Source organism: Apodemus sylvaticus, chromosome 5 (genome assembly GCF_947179515.1).
Source record: "Apodemus sylvaticus chromosome 5, mApoSyl1.1, whole genome shotgun sequence".
In the NCBI taxonomy this organism is placed as follows: domain Eukaryota; kingdom Metazoa; phylum Chordata; class Mammalia; order Rodentia; family Muridae; genus Apodemus; species Apodemus sylvaticus.
The window spans coordinates 34,166,529-34,184,865 of NC_067476.1; the positions used below are offsets into that span (position 1 = coordinate 34,166,529).

At 37.6% G+C, this 18,337-nt stretch overlaps 1 pseudogene; it reads left to right on the forward strand.

Annotated features, from left to right (window-relative positions):
- The first annotated feature begins 2,436 nt into the window (after nucleotides 1–2,436).
- Nucleotides 2,437–5,853, forward strand: LOC127684752 (H/ACA ribonucleoprotein complex subunit DKC1-like; annotated as a pseudogene).
- The last annotated feature ends 12,484 nt before the right edge of the window (nucleotides 5,854–18,337 follow it).

Here is an 18,337-nt window from a genome sequence, read left to right on the forward strand (position 1 = left end):
AATCGCCAGATAAAATACAATATAAATTTTAAGGCCTTTTCACTATAGGCTTTTGCAAAATAGAAAAATAAAAACAAATTAGCCAATTTCTTACTCTAAGAGAGAACAGCAACAGTACAAAATAACCACATTTAAGCAAAACCCAAGTTCAAGTTCAGTGCTGTAGCTCCAAAATCTTATAGCTCAGTGTCTGACAATTGGCAAAATTCTAGGCTCCAGAGGTCATTGGGAGTTCTACTCCTGTGGCTCTGCCTCCCACCCCACACACAGCTTGTTTTATATGATCAAGCCATATCCATTTCATTCCTGCTCCTTTTCTTGAAGAATGTCTCACAGACTTGGCAAATTTAATATCCTGGTGACACCCCTGCAGTGGCATTTTCAATGGCCTTTCCTGCTTTCTTGTGGTTTCATACCTCAGCTTTTATTCATAACCCCTTCAGTCCTGGGATCTCCATTGCAATTGAGCTGCACCTTGTAGCCTCTCCTATCTTCTACCAGTGCCTATTTTTAGCTCCTCTCTGGGAACTCTTCATGTCTTCAAAATCAATATAATGTGCCAAGCTCAGCTATCAGTTTCATATTCACCCTTGGCCTCCTCCATTTTCCATTTCCTGTGCACTGACCCCGAGAAAACACTTCCCAGAAGATTTCATATCAACAATACTAATTTTTTTTATTACAGCTGAACTTTTAGTTATAGCTAACAAGCATAGTTTGTCCTATTAAAATAAAGGTCCCCCCCCCCCACACACACACATCTTATCTGAGCTGCCACCAGAGGGTGCAGCCCAATTTATGGTGGTTCTTCCTCAGCAAATAATCTGATCAAGAAAATCCTTCACCAGAGAACATAAAGATTTATGACTTACATGATTGCACACACTGTCAACAGCAAGAAGGGACCATCATATTCCTGTGCCATGATTAATTTCCAAATGAAAAGAAGGAAATTATCATAAGTCTGTCTAACATAACATTGCTATCTCACATACAATCACAAACAGCATTTGTATTTTATAGTATATAGCTAATTCCCTTGAGGAATATTTAGTCTTCTATTATTTTATAACTTAAATATGATAATACAAATTTATAGTATTTCACCACTGATATCATCTCAATCAATATTACAGCACAAAAAATAGAGGAAAGCTCAAATTTTGTCTTAATACTATGTCTATATGTATGTAGAATCCTGTTAATAAAAAAAATAGGATAGAAATACTCAATTAAAATTATTATTTCTACAAGTTGAAATGTGTCTTTAGCTGGCATTCATGAATACATTTTTATACTTTCCATTCCATATTTCCTCCACCTTTACCAAGTATGTCAGCAAGTGTTGGTTCTTTTACTGAAATGGTGAGCTATACCTCTGTCCCTGAAGGTTCTCTGCCCTTTGTTATTCTGCTTCAGTTAAGGATTGTTGCTGCCTATTCCCTTTTATTAATTACAAAGTATGATAATATCACGAGATGTTCTAAAGTATCTCCTGCACTCTAGATATAATCGTCTATGTTTTTCCATGTAGAGAAGCCGTCCAATTTCCAGCTAAGAGTTTAGATCAATTACCTGTCTTAACACTGTTATTGCTTTATAGCCTGTTGACTTAATGACATCAGAAGCCCCAAGTTGCCAGATGGGAGGCTTAGCTTCCAGTACAGTGGAAATGTTCTATACCTTTGCCCAAAGACTTTCTTTTCTGGATTCAAAACTTATGGACCATGAAAACATGTGGTCAGGAAGATAGGAAGCAAAAATTTTATATTGGGCATCCAGAGCTAATAGTAAGTGAAACCATTCCCATCTTTACACTTTAAACTCTGGGTCTTTGAATCCTGCATATGTGAAACAGGACCTTACATTAGATCCATACACAGCCTTCTGGGGAACTCTTTTCCTGGCCTCCATACCCCTAGGGAATACTGCCACCTATTTGGTCTGTAACTGTGTTGTTAATGAGCCACCCCAATGTTTTCTCAAGCAAGCTCTCAGAGTAGTGGGAAATGTCCTAAAACCAGTTAATTTCATGAACGTGGCTTCACTGATGCACGTCTTTGGCTGTGAAGTGAATTCCTTGGTTTGAAATGGTGCTATATGCAGCTCTGTGATGGTGACTCAAGCATTCTGAAAGCCCGTGGGTGGTTGTTTCAGCAGAAGCATTCCATGGAGGAAAGTAAAGACTGAAAGCAGAGTAAATATCCATTCCAGTACGGGCATCACACTGCTGTTTTTACAATAGAAATGGCTCAGTGCATATAGTCTACAACCAGGCTGCTGACTGGTCACCACAGAAGATGGCTCCATCTTGGGAGTTTGGTGTTGGTATCATATCTGGGCAGACCCTTCTCTCAGGAGAAGCTGTACCAGCTCAGGCTTGGTGAAAGAAAGTCCATTTTGTAAAGCCCATGCATAGTCTCTATATCTGACAGCATGACCATTTTGTTCTTAGGTCCACTTAGCAACAACAAGGATGGCTCCAAAAAGAGTCTGGCTATTCATAAAGGGTATGAATGGGGATGGATAGATAGGCAGATGGGAAAGGGCAATGGGTAAGGGAGGATTAAGCAAAAATAATATAGGAAAATGTCAAGTCAATCTGTTAGTTTGCATTTTAAGTACAAGCAATTAAAAATTACTACAAGAAAGATAATTAACTATTGAGGATGCTGGATGACTCTCACCACTCAAAGGGAGGGACCTTAGATGAAATGCCCAACAGGGATGAGAGGGAACTTGTAGAGTCCACCTCCAGTAGAAAGACAGGGCATCAAGTGGAGGGACAGTGTTGCCATCCCACAGTCAAAAGCTCTGACCCAGATTTGTTCCTGTCTAAAAGTACTGCAAGGACAAAAATGGAGAAGAAACCGAGGGAAAGAAAGTCTAGTGACTGGCCCAAATTGGGATCCATCTCAAGAGGAGGCTTCAAGGTCTGACACTATTACTGATTCTTTGGTATGCTTACAGACAGGAGCCTAGCATGGATTCCCTCTGAGAGGCCCAACAAGCAGCTGACTGAGACAGAGGCAGATGCTTACACCCAACCAATGGACAGAAGCCTGGGATCCCTGTGGTTTTATTAAGGAAAAGTTGGAAGAAGCTGAAGAGGAGGGTGAGCACATAGGAAGACTAGCAGTCTCAACTAACCCAGACCCCTGAGATCTCTTAACTAGGCAGTATACCCTAGCTAGTTCAAGGCCCCTGACATATATACAGCAGAGGGCTACCTGGTCTGGCCTCAGTGGGATAAGATGCACCTAAACCTGGAGAGACTTGAGAGTGTATGGCTTGGGAAGGCCTGGCAGGGGATAGAAGTGGGAGCCTGGAGGCATTGTTTTGGAAATGGGGGTGGGAGATAGGATGAGGAACTTGGGAGGGTGAGTGAGGAGGGGTGTAATGACTAGACTGTCAAGAAAATAAAAGTAGTAAAAAATAAATAAATAAAAACTTCCTCATTTCCAAAAATAGAATATGAGTCAGTCTATGAGATGAGAGAAAATATTTGCCAGTGATTGATTTGATAGACTAGTAAGATCTAGAATAAATAAAGTACTTAAATTATTAAATAACTACAATTCAGTAATCCAGTCAATATATTCATAAAATAATCGAAGAAATACTTTTCAAAATACTAATACAAATGGCAATTAAATCTATGATAAAATTATAAACATCTTTTAAAGAAAAATTACATTGAGATATATCATAGGAACCCAGTCAGACTATATATCACGGGAAAAATATCAAATTCTGAACAAAATGTAGAGAAAATTTATTTATATACCTCAGGGATGTGTTTGTAAATGAAAAAATAGAAAAGGTATCACAACAATAAAGAAGAACAAAATCTAAATCAAACGGTTTCCATGAAAATGGATAGCTTTGGAAGTTAATGTTAATCAAAATGAGCCAGACTTATTTTTTTTATTTATTTTCTAAATTCTTTGTTTACATTCTAAATGCTTTCCCCTTCCCCAGTTTCCCCCTCCCCATATGTTCTATAGGCCCTCTTTTCTCCACCCATTTTCCAATCACCCCCTCCCTTTTCTCTGTCCTGGTACTCCCCTACAATGCTGGATCAAGCCTATCCAGGATCCAGGCCCTCTTCTTCTTCATGGGAGTCATTTGATATGATAATTGTGTCTTAGGTATTCAGGGTTTCTGTGAGCCAGACTTATAAAGAGTATTATAAAGTGGTGCGACCTGACTGGTCACAGACTGTAGGAGTCTGCAACTCTTAGCTTGTGGTGGCTCTGGCAGGATGCAGGCTGTGCAGGGCAAGGAAATTCATGCAGATGCCATGTAGAGCATCCAAAGGTAGGCCAACATGTGCTATAGTCAAGCCATCTTAATGTTTGGACTCACAAACTACTTACTTTCCCAAAGAAGCATATGAAGAAAAAAGACTGAAAGCAATTACAAGAAGATGTAGCTGAAATACAACATGCTGAAGAATTTCTTATCAAACCAGAATTCAACATGACCTAATTGGACACTTCTCAATGGCCCTTACTACTAAAGAATTTTGATAAGTTAAATGTAAGGACAATGCACTATACATTTATACCTTGTGGCTCAAATCCTCTGAAAAGAGGATTTAATGAGGTCTCTTTAACCTTGACAAGCCTTCTAACCCCTCCTCTGATCATGTAGTAGCCTGCATCTGATGAATACTGGGTCAAGAAGACAGACCACAGTGGCACACTGGGTCCCAAAGTGACTGGTTGTTTAATTGTGTGCACTGAATGAGTCATTCGTTTGGTGAAAACACAACAGTGTACAGGTAAAGAATATGTTGGAATTGCCCTGCTGCACAATGCTATTGAAGTGTGTACTCATCTTTCTAGGGTCCTAGACTGACAGAGGCCCTGTTTCAGTAAACCCCACTTACTGCTGCTATAAAAGAGACAGCTATCTATGAGAGCAAAATGGTAGAATATGATCCTGGAAGAAGATTTGGAATCATTTTGCTGAGCTCTGAAGGTGGCACCTACATTCAAAAACCGTGTTTACATCTTGGCTTGTTACTGGAAAACATTGGTTGGATGCAGGAACTTTGGATGGTGCATTCTGAACTCCTGACTGAAAAAGACCACATTGTGACAAATGTGTGATGTGCTTTATGCTCAGTTACTGTATGATAACCATAATGATTAGAGTTACTTGCTGGGAGTGTTGTTTACCCATTGGAAAAGCCATTGACATCTCATAAAGGGCTATGAAAGATATGTGGAGTGAATGTGATCTGCTGTGGAGCCAAGACCATGCATCCTTGTGTTCTTCAATACGAGGTCATGGCATTGAGGTCAACAAGAAGATCATGGTCACTCCCACTTAGGGGAAGCTATCTGCATGGCTATGGCATTGATGACCACAATAGTGATTTCTACCTGTGACCATGGTATAATATAGTAGCCAAGATTTAAAACAGGTGATTGTGAAAAGAGACTCTTATCTTCACAAAGTGAGTTTAAATTCAAAGACAACTCAGAAGATAAAGATCAAGCATGGTAAACCCACAGACAATACCCCTTCCACCTGGAAGCAGGACTACATAGTAATTCTGGCAAGAAACTACTGGTTACTGAAGTGGTATGAGCCCCTCAGTTAGCTGCTGAAGCAGTAAAACCCATGAGAAGGAAGCAAGATAGTGAAAGTGGAAGAGAGTGAAAGGGAAGATGCCTGCAGGACTTTCCTAGTGACTTTCCTAGTTGAAGAAGGAAAAGAAGAAGGATTAAAAAGCCCCAAACTGTGTTAGAAAGTAGGAGCAAGGCTGGAGATGGAGACCGTGACACCACCAAAAAGAAAAAGTAGAAGAAAGTAAAAGTGGTGGAAGAGATATCTGAGTAGTAATAGCCACGTCTTGAAGTATTATGTTCATCTGGGAGGAGAAATTAAAGCCTTATTGAAAAACAAACAAAACAACAAACTTACTTTTGTTTGAGGGAGTAGAACAGTGGTTCCAAACAGAATAGAAACTTCTGATCTACATTAGTTACCACTTGTGACCTCAGTGGTTAGCTGGTGTGACCATTTCATCCAATCCTGTCCTGTTTCAAGGGTATGAGAGATAAAATCAGGTTTTTTTGGTCACAAACCTTTCTACTTACTTGAGGAAACTTCAGATATGGCACTGCCTAGTAATTGTCTGCAGCTGTTTACTAATGACCATGTTAAACAATGTCTTAGGTAGTCCTATCCTTGTTTGCTTTGAAAAAATGTTTGTAAAAATTAAATCTGCTAAATAAAATGGTATAGAATGCTCTGTGAGTAAAAAAGAATGCATTTGAATTATGTTCCCTGGAGAAGTCTTATCTCCATTGTCCCATGAGAAGTTCTTTATTCTGGTATCAGGTATGGACCTTGCTGGCCTGATGGTATCCATGGAGTTTAGGCTAGTATTCTCTGCACTTTTGTTTATAACTCTACCCGGCTACTTATGTTTGTTGTGGAAGCCAAAGCATTCCTATACTTTTCTGTTTTAATGTTTGTTTTCTTTTGAAGAATGGAAATGGTCAGTGCCAGGAGAATATAAACACCCTCATTCATAAAAGAAACTTTAGGAAAGCTCAAAGCATACATTGCACCTAACACAATGATTGTGGGTGACTTCAACACTGCATTTTCCTCAATGGAGTAATCAGGAAAACAGAAACTAAACAGGAACATAGTGAAACTAATTGAAGCTTTGGACCAATTAGATTTAAGATATATATATAGAACATTTCATTCTAAAGCAAAAGAATATACCTTTTTCTCAGAACCTCATGATACCTTTTCCAATACTGACCACATAATTGGTCACAAGACAGACCTCAACAAATATAAGAAGATCAAAATAATCTCATGCCTCCTATCAGATCACTATGGAGTAAAGGTGGTCTTCAATAGCAACAAAAACAACAGAAAGCCTATATACACATGGAAACTGAACAATACTCTACTCAATGATACCTTGGTCAAGGAAGAAATAAAGAAAGAAAATAGACTTTTTAGAATTTAATGAAAATGAAGACACAGCATACCCAAAACTATGGGACACAATGAAAGTAGTGCTAAGAGGAAAACTCATAGCCCTGAGTGCCTCCAAAAAGAAAATGGAGAGAGCATACACTAGCAGATTAATGACACACCTGAAAGCCCTGGAACAAAAAGAAGCCAATTCCCCCAGGAGGAGTAGAAGACAGGAAATCATCAAACTCAGGGCTGAAATCAATCAAGTAGAAACAAAGAAACCCATACAAAGAATCAACAAAACCAGGAGCTGGTTCTTTGAGAAAATCAACAAAATGAATAAACCCTTAGCCAGACTAACCAAAGGGCAAAAAGACAGTATCCAGATTAACAAAATTAGAAATAAAAAGGGAGATATAACAAAAGAAACTGAGGAAATTCAAAAAGTCATCAGATCCTACCACAAAAGTCTATACTCAACAGAACTGTAGAATCTGGAGGAAATGGAGAGTTTCATAGACAGATATCAAACACCAAAATTAAATCAGGATCAAATAGATCATCTAAACAGTCCCATAACCCCTAAAGAAATAAAAGGGGTCATAGAAAGTCTCCCAACCGAAAAAAGCACGGGACCAGATGGCTTCAGTACAGAATTCTATCAGTCCTTCAAAGAAGACCTAACACCAGTACTCTTCAAACTATTCCACAAAATAGAAACAGAAGGAACACTACCCAATTCGTTCTACGAAGCCACAATTACACTGATAACAAAACCACACAAATATCCAACAAAGAAAGAGAACTTCAGGCCAATTTCCCTTATGAACATCGATGCAAAAATACTAAATAAAATTCTTGCCAAACGAATCCAAGAACACATCAAAATGATCATGCACCATGATCAAGTAAGCTTCATCCCAGGGTTGCAGGGATGGTTCAATATAAGGAAATCCTAAATGCAATCCACTACATAAGCAAACTCAAAGAAAAAAAAACACATAATCATTTCTTTAGATGCTGAAAAAGCATTTGACAAAATTCAGCATCCTTTCATGCTAAAAGTCTTGGAAAGAAAAGGAATTCAAGGCCCATACTTAAGCATAATTAAAGCAATATACAGCAGACCACTTGCCAACATCAAACTAAATGCAGAGAAACTTGAAGCAACCCCACTAAAATCAGGGATTAGACAAGGCTGCCCTCTCTCTCCATATCTTTTCAATATAGTACTTGAAGTTCTAGCTAGAGCAATTAGACAACATAAGGAGATTAAAGGGATACAAATTTGAAAGGAAGAAGTCAAATTATCACTATTTGCAGATGATATGATAGTATACTTAAGTGACCCAAAAAACTCCACCAGAGAACTCCTACGGCTGATAAACAATTTCCACAAAGTGGCAGGTTATAAAATCAACTCAAGCAAATCAGTTGCCTTCCTATACTCAAAGGATAAGCAGGCTGAGAAAGAAGTTAGGGAAATGACACCCTTCACAATAGCCACAAACAATATAAAGTATCTTGCTATGACTCTAAGCAAACAAGTGAAAGATCTATACAACAAGAACTTCAAGTCTCTGAAGAAGGAAAGCGAAGAAGACCTCAGTAAATGGAAAAATCTTTCATGCTCTTGGATTGGCAGAATTAATATAGTGAAAATGAGCCGGGCGTGGTAGAACACACCTGTAATCCCAGCACTTGGGAGGCAGAGGCAGGCAGATTTCTGTGTTTGAGGCCAGCCTGGTCTACAGAGTAAGTTCCAGGACAGCCAGGACTACACAGAGAAAATCTGTCTCAATACTACAGAGCAATAGTGCTAAAAACTGCATGGTATTGGCACAGTGACAGGCAAGTAGATCAATGGAATAGAACTAAAGACCCAGAAATGAATCCATACACCTATGGTCACTTGATCTTCGACAAAGGAGCTGAAAACATCCAGTGGAAAAAAGATAGCCTTTTCAACAAATGGTGCTGGTTCAACTAGAGGTCATCACGCAGAAGAATGAGAATTAATCCATTCTTATCTCCTTGTACTAAGCTGAACTTCAAGTGGATCAAGAACCTCCACATAAAACCAGACACACTGAAACTAATAGAAAAGAAATTGGGGAAAGCCCTTGAGGACATGGCACAGGGAAAAAGTTCCTGAACAGAACTACAATAGCTTATGCTCTAAGTTGAAGAAATGACCAATTGGACCTCATAAAATTACAAAGTTTCTGTAAGGCAGGGGACACTGTCAAAAGGACAAAACAGCAACTAACAAATTGGGAAAAGATCTTCACCAACCCTACATCCGATAGAGGGCTAATATCCAATATATACAAAGAACTCAAGAAGTTAGACTCTAGGGAACCAAATAACCCTATTAAAAATGGGGGTACCGATGTAAACAAAGAATTTTCACCTGGAGAACTTCAGATGGCTGAGAAGCACCTTAAGAAATGCTCAACATCCTTAGTCATTAGGGAAATGCAAATCAAAACAACCCTGAGATTTCACCTCAAAATCAGGAGACAGCAGGTGTTGGTGAAGATGTAGAGAAAAGGGAACACTCCTCCACTGCTGGTGGGATTGCAAGATGGTAAAAACCACTATGGAAATCAGTCTGGCGGTTCCTCAGAAAAGTGGACATGACACTTCCAGTGGACCCTGCTATACCTCTCCTGGGCATATACCCAGAGGATTCCCTGGCATGCAATAAGGACACATGCTCCATTATGTTCATAGCAGTCTTATTTATAATAGCCAGAAGCTGGAAAGAACCCAAATGTCCCTCAATGGAGGAATGGATACAGAAAATGTGGTATATTTACACAATGGAATACTACTCAGCAATTATAAACAATGAATTCATGAAATTTTTAGGCAAATGTTTGGAACTGGCAAATATCATCCTAAGTAAGGTAACCTAATCACAAAAGAACACACATGGAATACAGTCACTGATAAGTAGGTATTAATAGGACCAGAAGCTCTGAATAAAGGCAAGACACAATTAGCATAACAAATGACTCCCAAGAAGTGAGAAGAGGGCCCTGATGCAGGAAAGCCTTGATCCAGCATTGTAGGGAGTACCAGGACAGAGAACAAGGAGGGAGGTGATTGGAGAATCAGTAGAGAGAAGAAGGCTTATGGGACATATGTGGAGGTGGGAACTGGGAAAGAGGAAATCATTTGTAATGTAAACAAAGAATATAGAAAATAAAATAAAATAAAATAAAATACAATAAAATAAAATAAAATAAAAACAACGAAAAAACCTGTTCCCGTGGGGCAGTGGTTGTACACGCCTTTAATCCCAGCACTTGAGAGGGAGAGGCAGGCAGATTTCTGAGTTAAAGGCCAGCCTGGTCTACAGAGTGAGTTCCAGGACAGCCAGGGCTACACAGAGAAACCCTGACAGGAAAAAAAATACCAAAAGAACAAAAAAAGTTTTCCTGTTAGATTTACTAATTAATAATAATCTTGGACTGGGAGAAAAAATTGAGAATATTTTTATTAAAAACCTGGGGATCATGTCTCAAAAAATGATGTATATTTAATGTCATATGTCAGAAAGGAAAAGATCAATACAGTGAATAGGACTATTTGGAAGAGGACGGGTTTACACCGAGGCTAAGGGGGCTGCACATAACTAACTTGTTCTATAAATATATGAAAAGCTCACAGTGAAGCACATTTTTGTACAATTAATATAATATTTAAAAACTTCCCTGGTGGAGGGAAAAGCAAGTTTTTAAACTTCCATGGACTTATGGCTTTCAAAGTTTTTTTTTTTTTCTTATTTATTTCTAGCCTTACTGATTTGTTCTGAGAAAAAAAAATATTCAAACAGATTAAAAGTTTTAAATTTTGGTGTTTTGATTATGATATGTAGAGTTACATATCTTTTGTAGTCCAGTCTATTTAATGTTCTGGATGTTTCTTGTACTTTAATAGGTATCACCTTTTTTAGATTAGAAAACTTTTATTTTATGATTCTTTTGAATATGCTTCTTGTACTTGTGACTTTTGTTTCTTTCTTCTTCTTCTTTTCCTACCATCCTCTGATCTTTCATAGAATCTGAGATATTCTTGATGCTTCATGGTATGATGTCTTAGATTTAGCATTTCTTTGTTAAAGATATCCATGTCTTCTATTGTTGTCTCATGGCTGAGAGTCTCTCTATTATCTCCTGTATATGTTGTTTGTGAGGCATACTTTAAGCTTCCTGTCTGAGTTCCTTTGTTTTTCATTTGCAGATTTCTCTCACCTTGCGTTTTCGTGATTGATTTAAAGTTTATCTTCAGGTCTTAAATAGTTCTATACATTTTTTCACCTGTTTATGTTGTGTTTTCATAAAATTTCTTTAACAGAGTCACTCATTCCCATTTTAAGGACTTCTATCATATAATGAAGCTCAAAAAGAAGGAAGATACTTTGGTCCTTCTTAGAAGGGGGAACAAAATATCCGTGGGAGGGGATACAAAGACAAAGTGTGCAGCAAAGACTGAAGGTAAGACCAACCAAAGACTGCCCTACTTGGGGATCCATCCCATACACAGTCACCAATCCCAGAAACTATTGTGGATGACAACAAGCACTTACTGACAGGAGCCTGATGTAGCTGTCCCCTGAGAGGATCTGCTAGTACCTAACAAATGCGGAGGTGGATGATCTCAGCCAGCCATTGGACTGAGCACAAGGTCCTCGATGGAGGAACGAAAGAAAGGACCCAAGGAGCTGAAGGAGCTTGCAGCCCCATAGGAGGAACAACACTATGAACCAACCAGTAACCCCAAAGCTCCCATGAATTAAACCACCAACCAAAGAGTACACATGGAGGGACCCATGGCTCCACCTGCATGTGTAGCAGAGGATGGCCTTGTTGGACATCAAAGGGAGGAAAGGTTCTTGGTCCTGAGAAGGCTTGATGCCCCAGTATAGGGAAATGCCAGGACAAGGGAGTAGGAGTTGGTAGGTTGGTGAGTAGGGGGAGGGGAACAGGATAGGGGGTTTTTAGAGGGGAAACCAGGAAACAGGGTAACATTTGCAATGCAAAGAAAGAAAACATCTAATAAAAAAAGTTTTAAAGTACATGTTAAAATTTGTTTTGTGCCAATCTTTTGCTTTATTCCAGAGACCCTGCACAGACAGGGGATGAAAATGAGTTTTGCCAGGTGTGAGACAGATTGTCCTTCATGCTTTTGTACATTTGGTTTAGGGTACAATTTGATTCTTTTCTTTGTTGGTTTTACCCTGAGAGTTTGTCCATTGTTGATAGTGCAGACTCATAAGCCTCAGATATTATGCTACAGTCTCTCCTCTAAGTATTTGACACATGTTTTTATATATTTGAATGCTGTCATATTAAATGCATATATAGGTACATTTGTATATAATTTTATTTCCAATTTACTTTCATTCCTAATGTGTCCTTTCAGGTGGAGAAAACTTACTAGCAATGCTTATCTTGTTACAGATGAATTGAATTCCATGCAGTTATATTCAGTGTAATTAGTGGTAGTTATGGTTGCACTAAACCTAGTTCTGTTGTAGATCTTTATCTCCCCAAATTTTATACTTTGTTTTGATAATTATATCATTTGTTATATTATTACTATATTTTGAGTTTCTTCTTACCATATTTGGTGTCTTTGCTTTGTAGTTTTCACATGGTGTACACAAATATGTTATGATGATAAAAATCTAATCCTTATTTTTATTTATTTAAAAATTTTTGAGACAGGATTTCTTGTAACCCAGGCTGGGTTTGAACTCATGGAATAGCTTAGGGTAACCTTGAAATCCTGTTTCTCTTGCTTTTACTTTCTAAGTGCTAGAATTTTCTTGGTGCTAAGGCTGTTCTATAGCTCCATCTGTACACACTGGAATGATGAAATATGCAGCCTAAAGTTGTGATCAAATAAAGAGATAGTCATTTGATTATTGATAAGCAGGTAGAAATTAAGCCTATAATATCAGGGATATGTACAGTCTTATAAGGAATGCTTAGAAGTCTAGGGGTTCTATCTGTAGGCTCTTGTCTATATATAGTGGAGTACTGGTTAAGTTTTTTCATCCTAACATAATCTAAAGTCAATCAGAGGGAGAAATCTTGGATGAGAAAATGCCTCCATCAGACTTCATGTAGGCCACTCTGTGGAAGCATTTTCTTGGTTAATGATTAATTAATGTCAGTGTGGACTGTGACACCCATGAACATGTGGTCCCAGGTCATATAAGAAATTAGCTGAGTAGGCCATGAAGAACATGACAGTAAGCATTGGTCCTCCATGGTTTCTGCTTTAGTTCCTGTCTCCAGCTTCCTGCCTTGAGTTCCAGCCCTGACTTCACTCAGTGATAAACTGTGATGTAGACATATAAGGCAAAGAAATCCCCTCTTAAGTTGCTTTTGGTCTTAGTGTTTATTATGATGATAGAAAGAAAACATGAATGGGTGTCTTTATTGCCTTCTAAATAGTTGTCCTTACTGCAGCATACAGACTACTGCATTCTAAGACTTACAGTTTCGCATTTAATCTTTTGATAGGAACTGGATACAGAAAATGTATATTTACACAATGGAATACTACTCAGCAATTAAAAACAATGAATTCATGAAATTTTTAGTCAAATGGTTGGAACTGGAAAATATCATCCTAAGTAAGGTAACCCAATAACAAAAGAATACACATGGAATGCAGTCACTGATAAGTGGATATTAATTAGCCCAGAAGCTCTGAATACTCAAGACACAATTAACATATCAAATAATTCCCAAGAAGGAGGGGGAGGTCCCTGGTCCTGAAAAAGCTTGATCCAGCATTGTAGGGGAGTACCAGGACAGAGATATGGGAGGGGGGTGATTGGGGAAGAGGGCTTATGGGACATATGGGCAGGGGGAACCTGGAAAGGGGAAAGCATTTGGAATGTAAACAAAGAATATAGAAAAAAAAGAGAAGCTGCATTTTCTGGGATCCCTTTATCCTCAGTAGTTAATGTCTTGATACCTTTAAAAACTTCTCTGTTTTCATTTCAAACCAGTGATAGAGAAAGAAAAAAAAAAAAAAACGGAAATGCTGTAAATGTGCGACAAGAAGCAATTTCCACTGCTGTAAAATTAAAAAAAGATATAAATGATCAAAAACCTTCAGCACCTGAAAGTTTGCATTAGAAATCACCTAACAGGAAAGTTAGTAGAGTCAACAACTCTTAAAAATATGATAGTAATATTTCTTCATAATGAGAATGTATACAGATCCTGCAAGCAGTCAAATTTTAACATGGAGAATGCGTGAGAGTACATACAATTAGTGGCAGCAACAGAATAAAAGTTATGACAATCACTAGTGTGAGTTATGTCCATGTTTTCATGTTCAACAATGTTCCCAGTCCATCTCCACAGCAGTTTCCTGGGTCATTGTGTCTGTGTTAGTGCTCTTCTCACAGCTATTATGCATGAATTCTTTATTGCTTCATGAGGAAAAACAGTATTTCATTCCAGTTAAATACTACAAAAAGGACAATTAACCTAATTTTTTTCTGCTTGAGAATCACATCATATCACATATTAAAATATTTAACTAGGGTACTGGGGAGCATCATTAAACACTCATCTGTGGGGAATGGTAAGAAGTGGTGTGAAACACTGTTACAGCACTCATTTATTCTGGCCTCAATGATTCTTTCAAATCATTAATTCCTGATTAATGTCATCATTGCTAGTACTGGGAAGAGTATTCATTTTCCTCTTCAGAATTCATTTTGGTATCACATTTTCAGCTGTTTTATTTACTGTTTCATCCAGTGATACACTGTTTGCATTTGCTCAATAATTAACGGTAAGCAGGGCAAGGTGATACACACCTTTAATCCCAGCACCCTAGAGGCAGAGGCAGTCAGAACTCTGCATTCAAAGTGAGCATATTCTTCAAAGAAAGTTGCAAGACAGCCAGGGCTACACAGAGAACCCTGTCTTGAAAAACCAAAAGCAACAACAACCACAACAAATGGTCATTTACTACATATTGGAACCCGATGAAGATTCAATAACTTGGATCCATTTGATAAACTCTAACCCTATGGAAAGCAAATGTTATTTAGTATTTATGAAAGAACTTCTCAGTCCGTTCCCAAAGATAATTAATGCCAGATTCTGCCAGAAAGTACACAGTGCCTTAACAAGTAACCAAGTCAAATAAAGGAAGTAGAAAGAATTTAGAAATATAAGTATATTTTTAATATTTTAGGTATATCCATTTATATTTCAGTTTATGAAAAAGAGGTATTCAAGGTCTCAATTTATTAAAAAAATCACTTAGGATATTTTAAATATTAATATTTATTACTAATGTTGAAAGAATAGAGCTATGTATTTATTGTTTTCTATTTCAATAACATAAACTAAAGCCTTTAAAGACATCATTTTATCTTATGGAAATGCCAAAAATTGTTCCTGCCTTGGTTTATTAAAAAAAACATAGATAATCTACTTATTTATGTATTACCAAAATATGTGATCATATTGTCAGAGTTGGATAGTAGCAGGAACTTCATGTGTACAAAGCCCAATATATTTATCTTTTGACCACATATAGAGGTTCTCATTTTTGTCTGAAAGGCTTCTGTTAAAAGAAAATATTCTCTAAAACATCTTGAGACCCCTTTCCTCATGCTGGGCTATCTTTTACAGCCTTACTATGAGAGGAAGTACTTAGTGTTATTATAACTTTTTATGCTATGTTTGGTTGATACCCCTGGAAGCCTGCTTTTTACTGAAGGGAAATGGAGGAGAAATGGATCTGAGGGAGATTGGAAGTAGCAAGGATGGGACTGGGAATAGAGAAGGGAGGGAAAAATGTAGTCAGCATGTAATACAGGAGAAAAGAATACATAAAAAAAGAAAATATTCGTAGACAATAAGTTGCTTGAAGGCCACTAAGTTAGTTACTTTATCACAGCTGGGACAAAGCAACTTTGTCTCACAATTTCATAATAGAGTCAATCATGGCAGGGAAGTGAGGGAGGAAAGAGATTGAGCTAGTCACATAACATCTGCAATAAGGAAGCTCAGTTTTCTTTTTCCCTTTCCTTTAGTCTAAGATCCCAGCCCATGCTATGGTGGTACATACAGTTAAGATGGATGTACCAGCTTCAATAAACCCAGTGTAGAAGTTACTTCACTGACGCTAAGAGGCTTATTTCCACAATGACTCTAAATCTCATCACACTGACAAGATTAACCATCATCCCAACTCTACCACTGATCAAGTTGAGATCCAAACATATCTCCATATAGCAGGCTAAATTTCCAAATGAAGACAATAACATACAGATAATTATACTGGATAGAATATAACTATTCCATGAACAATTGAAAAAGGCATTAATTACTTTTCCCCAAAATAGATGGAAAAGTGGTTCTTTTTTGTCTACCACTTAAATGTGATTATGTAGATTTTTCAACCACTATCTCTTGATGTCATCCAAATTTGTGCTTTATTATATGGCAAAGAAACAGAATAATGGCATGAGTGAGCTCACAAAGGCTTTTGTCATATATCTGTTGACCTGAGTTTGATCCCTGTTACCTACATAGAGAAAGTAGAAAACCAATTCTGATCAATGGATTGTGGAGAATTCATCCCCCAAGACACAGTCACATCGCAACTCCTTTATCAAAGGAGTTTATCAAACATGGTACATGTGTTTCCTTTGACAAACATAAATGTAATAAAAGAACAGAAGAAAAAACCTAAACATATAATATGTATATATATACATAATATGTTATACATAACTTGATTTTAAATGAACACCAGTTTTAGACTACTGTTAAAAACTAACACTACTAAACCCATTCCCTTCCATTCTTCCAGATATTCCAGAGTCCCCTCCTTCCAACTCCTTCCATGCCCATTCTCCAACTTAGTAGGTCCTTCTTCCTACATTATAATTGCATGTGGATATGCATGTGTGTCTGTGCGTCTATGTGTCTCTCTGTGTGTAATTTATGTGAATACGAACTGCTGAGTTCATTTTTGTTGTTGTTTGTATGTGTATGGTTTCAGGGCTGCCCACTCTGCATTGGACAACTAATTGAAGGACAAATTCCTAAGAAAGTGTGACTATTCTTCTCCCAGGAGTCACCAGTTGCTGGTAGTTCTTGTCCTGGAGTGGAACCCCATAAAACATTGCCATTGTTTCTGCCTTGTTTGTTTAGTCATTTCAATGAGAGATGGTTTCAAAGCAGACTTCCTGGTATTCCAGCTCTTCTGATATTTTTGCCAGCACTTTTGTACTGATCCCTGAACCACAGATAAAGGAGTTGCAATGTGACTGTGTCTTGGGGGATGAATTCTCCACAATCCATTGATCTCTGCATTGTGTCTAATTGTGGTTTTCTGTGGTAGACGCTATATGCAATAAAGAGAGGCTTCTCTGATGAGGAGTTATAGCTACATTTTCTACATGTATAAGGGTAAGATTTAGAATGTATTTAGAAATAATTGCTGGTCTAGCAAAGTGCCAATATTAGATTCTCTTCTAAAATCCATGGCATCACTTACCTCATGAAGTTGGTTAGAATATCATTACTAGGCATTGTTTCTTTCTTGTTGAGATCTAAATCCAATTAGACAGCTGTTGGTTACATCCAATATATGTGTGCTACTATTGTACCTTTAAGGATATATTGCCATGTTAACAGTTGCTGTGATTTTTAAAGAATATTGTTGGATAGGACTACTGATTTCTTCCGTCCACTGGAAGATTCAATAGTACTTTCTGGAGGTTCCTTCATACTTTCCTATTTTGTGTAGTCACTCTTACTTGAATAGAATAAAGACTTGAATCCAGGAATCACAGCTGATAGACAGTTCCCTTATTAGGTCTGGGTTGCTACAGTCAAGGTCCATTCATTTACCTACAAATTTCATTTTGTTATCTTTACAACAGAGTAATATTCTACTGCATATATGTAACACATTTCATTTTTAATTTATCTCTTCTTTTTACAAACCCCAATTTTATTTATTAATATAGATGCAAAAATACTCAATAAAATACTTGTAAATGGAATCCAAGAATACATCAAAAAGATCATTCTTCCTGATCAAGCAGGCCTCATCTCAGGAATACAGGATGGTTCAATATATGAAAATCAATAAATAGACTCTACCACATAAATAAACTGAAAAACAAAACCACATGATCATCTCATTGGATGCAAAAAATGCCTTAGACAAAAATATAAACAGACATTTATGATAAAAGGTCTGGAGAGACCAGGGATACAAGGTCATAGTCCAATATAACAAAGGCAGTTTACAGAAATCCCACAGCCAACATTAATTTAAATGGAGGGAAACTCAAAGCAATTCCACTAAA